This window comes from Lampetra fluviatilis, chromosome 25 (assembly GCF_964198595.1).
Source record: "Lampetra fluviatilis chromosome 25, kcLamFluv1.1, whole genome shotgun sequence".
Lineage (NCBI taxonomy): Eukaryota > Metazoa > Chordata > Hyperoartia > Petromyzontiformes > Petromyzontidae > Lampetra > Lampetra fluviatilis.
The window spans coordinates 2,718,076-2,729,011 of record NC_136299.1 but is presented as its reverse complement, the minus strand read 5'-3'; positions in this window follow the sequence as shown (position 1 = coordinate 2,729,011).

Sequence of the window (10,936 nt, the reverse complement as noted above, 5' to 3'; positions counted from 1 at the left end):
TAAATGTGGATGGAAAAACCGGATGATCCGGAGAAAAATCCACGCGACCACGGGGAGAGAGACACGCAAACTCGGAATATAAAGAAGGCGTCAGGGTCGGGATCTAACCCACGACCTTCTGTATACCAGGCGAGGTAGTTAACCATACATCTATCACATGACTCAGCATGACTTGACGCGTTCATATACTATCACTCTTACAAAACAGAGCAAAGTTCATCTCATGTAACCATTCAACAACTCACATGAGACCCTCCTATTTCCTATTCTTACCTCACGAGCATAGTCAAAACCATCACCGGCAATACCATTAACATCATAACAAGCACAACAGCATCTGAATACATCAACGTTAACAAATCAGCAGTGATTCATTTTTTTGCGTGGCAAGTGTCGCAAATATTTTAAGGGAAATGTGGATGAGCTCGCTAACAAACGTGAGGAAGCTTCTGCGCATTTCTTTTTAACCTTGTCCCATGAGTCACGGCGTTTAAGTTCAAAGTTAAACTTGATAACCAGTCAGTCTGCATAAAGCTCAGACTCAGTGCGCGTTGTTGAACATTCGAGTTTGTACCTTAACGGGACTCGACGTTTCCGACGATTTTAGATTGTTCGCTGGAGATAATCACGTTACATCAAGAAACGACTTTGTGCATCTTTACCGAAGCCTATATTCACGGTATGTATGAATGTGCGTGTGTATAGCGGTGGTGTAGCGGTTAGCGCGCTGCGCTACGAACCTGGCGACCCGGGTTCTATTCCTGCTCACGGCCAACACCGGTGACGATTATCTGAAACGATATTGGGCCTCCCCTAGGTCGACTCAGCCTCAACTGAATACCTGGTGCGACGTGTAAACATCGCCACTCGGGAGACAAAGGCGGCCGGGCGTGGTGTTGGCCACCCACCCTCTCGTGTGCCGTGCCGACCTTAATAGGTGCTCGCTAACAGCACTTGCTCCTACAGTCTGTTAATGCTATACGGTAGGTCTTTGTACATATTTTGTCAGGACTCGTACCTTTCTGAATGTGTGCACTCTGTTACACGTTATGTTAATTATTAGTGTGCAAGTTACTCTAGCGGTTATGTTGTGAAAGAGTTTTTGCAGCCAGCCTTTTAACATATTTTCAAGTATATTATTTCCAGTTTTTTAATTCAATACATGGCAAGTTGAAATATGTATTTGACCTGGTGTCCTAAACTTTTCATGAAAACATTGTTTTCACCATTTTCGAGTTGTCCATTTGTCACGACAGACTGTTTGACGGTACAATATACCGTAGTCCATTTTACAAAACTGGTTAACGATTATCGCAATTTTTATTTAAAGCTTTCGTGACTGCAGGGATTCATATTATTGGTTCTTTCGGTAAAGTCACGTAGAAGGGAAATAATAAAATAACAAAGAATATAAATTAATAGTTGTATATTTATTTTATTTTATTATTTCCCTTCTACGTGACTTTACCGAAAGAACCAAGAATATGATTATCGCAATATTCGTTTCCCGTAATTTTGTAATTGTATTTCGCAGGCTATTTTAATAGCATTGTTTTTGGTTGTGCTTCGCTGCACTTCCAGTAAAATTAAGCTCGTGGGAACACACCCTTCAACTGCGTTTCGCTCTCTCAGCGCGAGCCTGCCGTGATTATTGTCGTCATCGCAATTTTTGTCATCTCCAAATCTTGGCATGCACGCAGCTGTTGATGAGGTGGTAAATGACAAGTAAATAATTAACGTCCGAAAATGAACTTCATGGTGAGACCCGAATAAACGGAAGTCAAAATCGTAATTAATTAATGCGTTTTTGGCGACTCCGTCCCACCGCGCACATAAACGCCGCGACCCACCTGGCACGGATCATTCTGTTGTCATAACACAGTGAAACTGCTCTCTTATCTTCATCATTATTTGTGACTATTATTTGTGACCTACCAATGTCTGCAGCCAGGATCAATCGATGGCAATCCTATTACCTGCAGATATTTAACAGATGAGATGCGTTGCACCTAATTCCTCCTGTTTGATAATACTTCTCTTGTCCGTATTCATCTGTGCAGATAGGTTATTTTCGTTAAACCATCGTCCCTACATACCACTCGTATCAATGCGGATAAGAGGAGAGTAACATTGGTATAAACGCGTGTTACAATATGAACAGCGCATTGAAAACGCGAACTATTTTATGTACCGTTTACAAAGTGTGTTCACAAAGCCACAACTGAGAAACACAATAATTGACAGAGGAGTGTAAATAATTTTTTCGATAGTGTATTTAAATAGAGGTACTGCAGGTAAGTAGTTTTCAGTTTTAAAGGCATAGTTTAACATGACAACACTTGCCACCATCTTTCAAATCCAATGGTGAAAAAAGCTAAGTTTTTGTTTACATTAAAATGTATAATGTTTATGCTGGGGTCCCGCTATGAGGTTCAATTGATGAACTCTCAGAACACGCACTGCAGTCAGTTACCACGGAAAAAGAGTACATTATTTTGCTGTTTGTTTGCAACTTAATTTACTGTGCTTTGGTTATTTCATTAATACCATAATTTGTCAGAAAATACAATTTTTAAACATATTAGAACGTGCCAGGATGATCATTATAAAATAATATTATTGCTCATCTGACTCTGCAATTATGGTGGACCTCAAATTGCGAAATATCGTAGAATTATATTATTTGGGTCTTTCGGTAAAGTCACGTAGATAGGTTCAAAGAAAATAACAAAAAACTACGACGTTTCGATCGCAACACAATCGGTCGTCTTTAGGAAAAGGGGGGTTGGCTTCCAAAGGGTTTGCAATTGTCGTAGCCCAAATGTCAGCAGCCAATGTTCATGCAAGTGGTGGGCAGCCAACCCGTGGTTGGTTGTCCACCAATCAAAGGGCTGCCAGGTGAAAATTTGCATGTTAATGAGAGATGAGCATGTTAATTGAAAATCGCAGAGCCGCAACCGAGGGGTAGTCGGCGCGCGAAGTGGCTGTGTTGGTGTGAAGCCTGTGAAATTGGCGTAAAGCACAACTAACATCGGAAGGTGGTAGGATGGGAACATCACAGCCAGTTATGACTTAAACTGGTTAATAACGTCATTCCGATGATTGCTCAGTTTGTACCCATCTTCTCGGTTGAGATTGTGTATGTGTCTATATATATGGATGGCTTCATGAACGAATCTTTATTGATATCCAGTGGGCTTGCAAAGTTTAAATATCGTAGAATTGTATCTCCATATCATGACAACCCACATAACCCACTCCAGAACCTCCAAAGCCTCAGCCATTGGTAATGAACCTTAAGAATCTTGATTTGAAGCTTTCGTGACTGCAGGAATCCATACTCTTTGGTTCTTTCAGTAAAGTCCTATGGGTGTCTTAGTTTGGCCCGATGTGCCCTGGGCATTGATACTACATTCTAATAATTCTAAACGACACGCATTGTTTGGTGATACTGCAAGGTGCGCCGCGGTGGCGAGATGTTAGCTACCTCGCCTGGTCTGCAGGAGGCAGAGGTCGCAAACGGGTTTTGATTCCTTACCCGTACCCGTACCCGGCCGCACCAGGGTCGCAAATGGGTACCCTTACCCGTACCCGGCCGGGTACGGGTACCCGTTCCCTACCCGTACCCTACCCGAAATGAGTGACAAACGGTTACTCACAAGAGAAGCACGGCCTACCCGTACCCGTACCCGGCCGCACCAGGGTCGCAAACGGGTACCCGTACCGGGTACCCGGTTGCGACCTCTGGCAGGAGGTCATGGGCACGATCCCGACCCTGACACCTTTATATTTGGAGTTTGCATGCTCTCCCCTTGGTCGGATGGATTTTTCTCCGGGGTTTCCCTCCACATGTATTAAACATGCGTTTAGAGTATTTGGCTGCGAAACATTTCCACGTGACAAGTGGCCTCGTTACCAGGTCGCTTCTGAAAAAAGCCAATTAGTAAGGTTTGTCACGTAAACAAAACGTGGCGATTAGTTACTACGTCTGTATGGGATAGCGTGTTGCCCCCTCGCTTGAGTGCATTTTCTCCGGGTGCTGCTCCGGTTTCCTCCCACATGTAAGAACTCGTTAAATGGCCGATGACACCTGGGGCGACGCGGTGGTGAGATGTTAACTACCTCGCCCGGTATGCAGGAGGCCGTGGATTCCACCCCGACCCTGACACCTGTACATTTGAAGTTTGAATGTTCTTTCCGTGGTCACGTGTATTTTTCTCCGGGTCCTCCAATTTTTCCCTCCACATTAAGAAACACGCGTTTAGAGTATATGGCTGCAATACATTTCTACACGATAAGCCACTTTGTTGAGCTATAATTTCTTGTCAGGTCACTTCTGAAAAGGAGATAGTTAACTCAGTGGGCCTTACCTGGTAAAATAAAAAAAAGTTTACGTTTTAGTTTAGCATTGGCAGTGGTGCAAACACGCAATGAAACAACTCAACCAACCCGTGAAAAAACAATAAACTGAATAACCGCGTGACGTTATTAAAACATACAGACTAAGCAACGTTTTGAAAAATGGCCCTTATTTATAGCAGAAAGATAGGGTGGATAAGAGATGGAGACTGCTCTATACACCATGGGCCATGATTAGAATTACAGTTTAATTTATTTCCTGATGAATAACAGATATTGAGGAAGAGACAACCCCTTCAATAATCATATGGATTACTGAATAAGCCCAATTATATTAAAAGTAAAATTATAAACTGTTGCTCGCGAATTGCATTATGGGTAACCCTCTCACAGTGGGTTACCCATAATCAACTTTAGAAGTTATCGTTTCATTAGAGTCACAGAGGTCTAGAGCAGCGCGGTGGCCCTTCTACAGGGGAGTAGCGGAAAAGAAGAAGAACATTATACTGGTAGGAACCTCCTGGTTACACCAGCCCACAGGGGATTATTGTGTCCGTCCGTCGTGCATCCAAAAATGGAAGGGGTGGGGCTGGATGGAGAGGGGAGGGTGGGGAGGGTGGGGCTGGGTGGGGAGGGTGGGGCTGGGTGGGGGGGTGGGAGGGGTGGGGCTGGGTGGGGAGGAGCTGGTCACCCCGTGGTGCCCTTATAAAACTCAACGTTTAACCTACTCACGACGGCTTGTGCCCGCCCTCACAGTCGGCCATATTTGCGGAATACACCACGTCGCCGTTGACCCTGGCCATTGACCGATCAACCCAACGTTCCTACCAGCTCCCTCCGCAGAAATGTGTTTATATCCTCACAAAGGAAATGTTCAAATTAAAATATTTCGTAGCACGTGGCAGTCGGCGAAACAAGGTTGGGAGCCGCTGCTCTAAAGAAACTGATCAAATGGACTTTGCAAGTCAAAGGGACTTTCAAATGTTTGAAATTCCTGAAACTTACAAGAGGGGGGTAGATAAATGTCGTGGAGTTAATCTAAAACGTGTTTTTATTTTACTGTGTGCATGTGCGTGTTTTTTTGTCCTTGCTGTGTATTTTAATGGAGAAATCAAATGCCTTACGTAAACACACCTGTGCTCCGAAAGGACACCACGCGTGGATCTACAAAGAGATACGTTTATTTTAAGTGAAGGAGAGGCATTCATTCAGTGCTCTCAGCTGAATAGTATTCAGGTGAGATAAGAGGTGACCTTCTAAATAAGTGGTGGCCTGCAGAAACCAAGGGAAAATCAACGCTCTGGCTTGCCAGCACTCTCGCAAGTGACGCGTTGTTTACTCGGCGGCGTACAAGAGGAGTCAAAACGCAGAAAAACCTTGCGGATTATAGGATCCAATGTATGGGACCCCCCCCCCACATTACCACAGTAAAGAGGAGTTAATGCTGTATTGCCGTAACCCTATAGAAATGTAGCCCGTAATAAACATGAATATTACAATGCCTTTCTTTGGCAATTACAGTGCACTATCAAATCACCGCATGCTTGTAACCCTTTTTACCCACACCCACACACGCACAGAGATTCCAAAGCGGCATTCGTATTTGACATCTTTTCGTTTGTTTCCACGAAGCCCAAAGTGATTTTGTACTCTGGACTTAGTGATAACATTGCCAAGCACGCGGTTAAACAGCCATACAACTTTACAGTCACTAGGTGACAGTCATAAAACTGAATGTTTCTGTCAAGCTGCTTTGGCCATCGGTGCTGGTAGAAATATGTTTTAATGTTTTCCCACCCACCCCGTCTTCCTCCACTTTTTAAAGTATTCCCCCCCTCACCTTCCCCCTTCCCCATCTAAAAGTACAAACACCCCGCTCGCTGTCCCAAATCTCCCCCCCCCCGTCGCCCATCCACCCCTTCCTCGGAACTCAGGAACACGTTGTGTGGGACTTCTGTCCGCCGGGTTTCTGTAATCCCCTCCCTCCGTCGCGGATTGTGATCCGTACCGGGCTCCTACTGAAATACCATAAAAACAATATTTTTTTACGTGAATGTAATGTTTGTTTTCGCGAATATTGGCGACTTTTACCACCAGGTGGCAGAGCCATGAAACTGACCATTTCCGTCAAGCTGTTTTGGTGATCGATGACAGTAGAAATATTTTTCAATGTCCCCCCCACGCCCCTGCTCCCTCCGGTTTCTTTCTTAAGTTTTTATTTTCCCCCCTTTCCCCACCCGTTGGGGCAGCAGCGAGCCCAATCTCCCCCCAACGCCTTCGTCTCAACTCAGGCAGTGCCGGATTATCCCAGTAGCAAAAGTAGCTGCATATGCTACTTTTGCTACTGGGGCCCCGCGCTAAATGCTTTCAAGCTATCAATTCCGGTTCAGTGATTCTGCACTTGCTCTATTACTATAGTACTATACCGCCTTCAACTTGTATGGACCACTGGGTGTTTAAGGTTAGCGATTTGTCGTATTATCTGGCTGTATAGCAAATTAAAAAATACAATTACTTTACTATGCAAGTTAAAAATGTATGTTTTTAATATTTATCTGTTTTTTATTTATTTAGGGCCCCTTTATAACATATGTTACAGGCCCCGCACTTAGCTTAATCCGGCACTGAACTCAGGAGCAAAGCGTTTGGGACTTCTGTCTGCGGAGTTTCTGTAACCCCCTTCACCCCGCTACATCGAGGATTGTGCTCTATACAGGGGTCCTACTGAAATATATTTATATTTTATAAAGTGGATGTAATGTTTGTATTCACGAATATTAGCGACTTTATTCACCATTAGTGGGCACGTCTAACATTTGCCACTGCGCAAAACATTGTGACATGTCATCCGTGAATGAGATGGGTATTCAAGTAAAATTCTTGCAAGGTAGGTATAACTCAAAATGGGAGGGTATGGTGACATGGTGTTGTTTAGCCATTCGATGAAGTGTTATTTAACAATGGTGTGGATTACTGCAGTTGTGTTACTTAAAAAAAAAGTAGAATGGAATGTTGATATCAAAGCTTCAAAATTGGGCTACAACTTCTAAATGAAGTATAAATCAACGCTAAATATGCGACTCAAAACAACCGTGTGCATGGCTGTCCGTGGGACGCAAGTTGGAGAGTATCATAGCCGAGGCGTCATTTAGGTCTGAGTGCAAGGGGACTGAAGAAGAACTGCAGTCATGAGAAAACAAGCATTACAAGAAAAACCATCATAACGGAAACATGCATATGAACGTATTGGCGGTACACCGTTGCTGCTGCTGGTGCGTCAAAATCAGTTCTCGTGACGTCGATGCAGTCGGAAGACGAACATCACGAGCGGCTGAACACGAAGCTTCACAGTCCGTTGCCGTATAGCAGCACCCAGCCTGGTGACGATTGGCCACTCCGTGTTCCAAAGGCAGATTTGACTCCTCGTGACCGAGACTTGGTCAGACGGCTCCTGGATTCAACGGAACCAAATCAACGGTCAATGTTGACCTTTTTTATTATCAAGTCTCAGTAGACTGAATAAACCTTAGAATGGTGTAAAACTTGTCGACAAGGTCAATTAAAGTCCAAATGTGAATTATTGTTGTTTTTGGGCAAGCTAATGGGTCCCCATAGCATAACGGTGAGTCCTCTACATATGTGGGGCTCTTAGAGGCGAATGGCAGCAGTGAATAATAATGTAGTGTACTGATGGCTCCTAATGAAAACGAATCCGGTCTGCTTTTGTGTCTCAGTTACACCACAGCCTGTTGGGATGGCCACTTTTGTTTCAACTGTTTAAGTTGGTGGTCGAAATGACAAAATGGCCACACGTCCAGTTATTTCAACTTTACCGCATCGAAGAAGCAAACGAAACCTCCTCCTTTGCTTCGCCGCATCTGATGGCACAATCTGTGCCGACTAAGTCGACCTCAACCTTAGACATGTCATTGGCAGCAGCTGTTGAGTCAAAGTGGAGCAGATGCTGACTGGAAACCATTTAGTTGTGCTCCGGACTTGAAACTGACCACATTACGTATCGTCTCACCTTTAAAGCCGCCAACAAACGCATTGATACATAAACGAACGCATACACTCTTCATCCATAATAGAGTTTTTTTGGGGTTAGATCGCGTACAGATAAACGTCTCAATTTAACACGTAGACTTTCGCGACCAATATTATTCATAATATAGGTTTTTGGGTCAGATCGCGTTATTTATAAATGTGTCGTAACCCTTCACCACGCAACACGGCCAAACAGTAAAAATGTGTCACGTTTTCAAAGGACAAATTAATTGACTTCTTTAGCCCACCGGTGTGCTGAAGAGAGAATCAACAGCATTTAAAAATTTGAGTACGACGTTTCGCTGATAATTACAATCAGCTTCATCGGGCAAGAATGGTGAAGCTTAATACCAGAAGCAACAGGAGAGCTTCACCATTCTTGCCCGATGAAGCTCATAGTAATTACCAGCGACACGCCGTACTCAAATTTTAAAATGCTGTTGATGCTCTCTTCAGCACACCGGTGGGCTAAAGAAGTCAATTAATTCGTCCTTTGAAAACGTGACACATTTTTTACTGTTTGGCCGTGTCGGGTGGTGGAGGGTTACGACACATTTATAAATAACGCGATCTGACCCGAAAACCTATATTATGAATATAAACGTCTCGTTAAACCCGCCACCACCCGACACAGCCAATTCTTAAGGTTTGTCACGAAAGCAAAACGTGCCGATGTGTTAACAATACACTCTTGCTAACCACCTGCATCACTTCTGGCCCACACATGATGCCCTTCTCCATCACAAACTTCTAACGATTTGGTGCGATCACCTAGCCGACTGCTCGCTCATTAATTCCATCTTTTTTTTATACGAGACATTTACCAGCATGGCCTCCGCCATGAGGATATCTCTCTCGGCTTGTCGTGATCAACCCCTCGACATTCTTTCTTTCGCTCCCCATTCGATACTCTCCTCCTCCCTTGCGACACCCCAAGATGTTCTCAATCTAATAGAAAACTCCACAACAAAAACCTCTTTGGTCGTTCACCTACCAGCCATGGCCTTCAAGGATTGAGTTCAAAAATTAACAATAATGGGGTCCCATACTGCTAATGTCTCTTCCTATTTTTGGTCTTTTCCCTCTGCCACTTACAGTAATACAAGTGGCACCTCGAGTCAAGAAACCTGGCTCTGACCCTTAAATACTAAGAACATTACTGACCTGTTATCTTATCTTTATTTATTTATCAAGCCCCTAAGCTCAAGGCGCATTGCACAATTAAGTGATATAGATGTCAAGGGTGTGAAAGGGCCGAGGAATGAGTGACCATAAGTGAGGGCATATACAAGTAAAAACGATCAACTATTTTTTGTTTATTTTACCAAGTAAGGCCCAACTGAGCTATGTAGTTCTTTTTCAGAAGCGACCTGGCCACAAATGATAGCTCAACGAAGTGGCTTATCACGTGGAAATTTATAGCAGCCAAACACTCTAAACGCACGTTGATTCGGAGGACCCGGAGAAAAATCCACGCGACCACGGGGAGAATATGAAACCTCTACATATACCGGCATCGTGATCGAAACCCACGACCTTCTGTCGACCGGCGAGGTAGTTAACATCTCTCCACCGTGGCGAGATGTTCATATGGGGTGACGAAAGGGCGGGGGCGTGGGAAGGGGACGGGATGGAGTGGAGGGGCGAGGGAGAGGTAGACATGGGCAATGGGGAAGAGGCAGGGCCGGATTAAGGCACGGGGCTTTCGGGGCTGCAGCCCAGGGAACTCCGCCAGCTGGAGAACCTCCAGAGATTATTTCATTTGTGAATGCTGAATTTTATTTGTTGTTAGCCTTGTAAGAATACTTTTTCTTTAACTTTGTTTTCCTTTTGAAAATATTACTGGGGGCCTCACAGTACCTGTAGCCCAGGGGCCTACACAATCTTAATCCGGCCCTGGGAAGGGGTTATGTTTTCAGAGAGGAACAAAAGGAGGTTGACACCAGCGATGGTTGACACCAACGTACCAAACGTATCAACATCTCCAAACTCCACGAATGCCAGAATCACGAATCGCATCACATCACACCCCGATCTCTCCGACCCCTTCAGTCTGTCTACCGCCCAGCTCGACTCTACCGAGGCTGCGCTAGTCAAGATCGTTGACGACATCCTCGCCCCTATCGCCTCTGCTTCTTCCACCGTTGCTCGACACATCTGCCGCCTGTTGACACGGTCAAGCCACAAGATTTTAATCGAATTTCCTAGAATCCGACCGATTTCTCTATCGTTGCCTCAGCTCTCCATTGGCTCAATTTGCATCACTCTGACAAAATGTCCTCCGTCAAGGTTGGCAGGCCCTCAACACTCAGTCGTCATATCCACTGCAGGTGTCCCCCTCAGGGAATCAGTCCTGGGCCCTTTTACTTTTTGTCGTCCACATCTCCCCACTTGGTCGCCTCATCGATAGTCATAGCTCAACTCTAACCTCCGATCATGCCCTGTCGATCTTAACTGATTGTACCTCAGCCTTACAGCACAAGGTTTTGGTTAAATCACCTCTTCATAATCAACGTTTTTGGGTTAGATC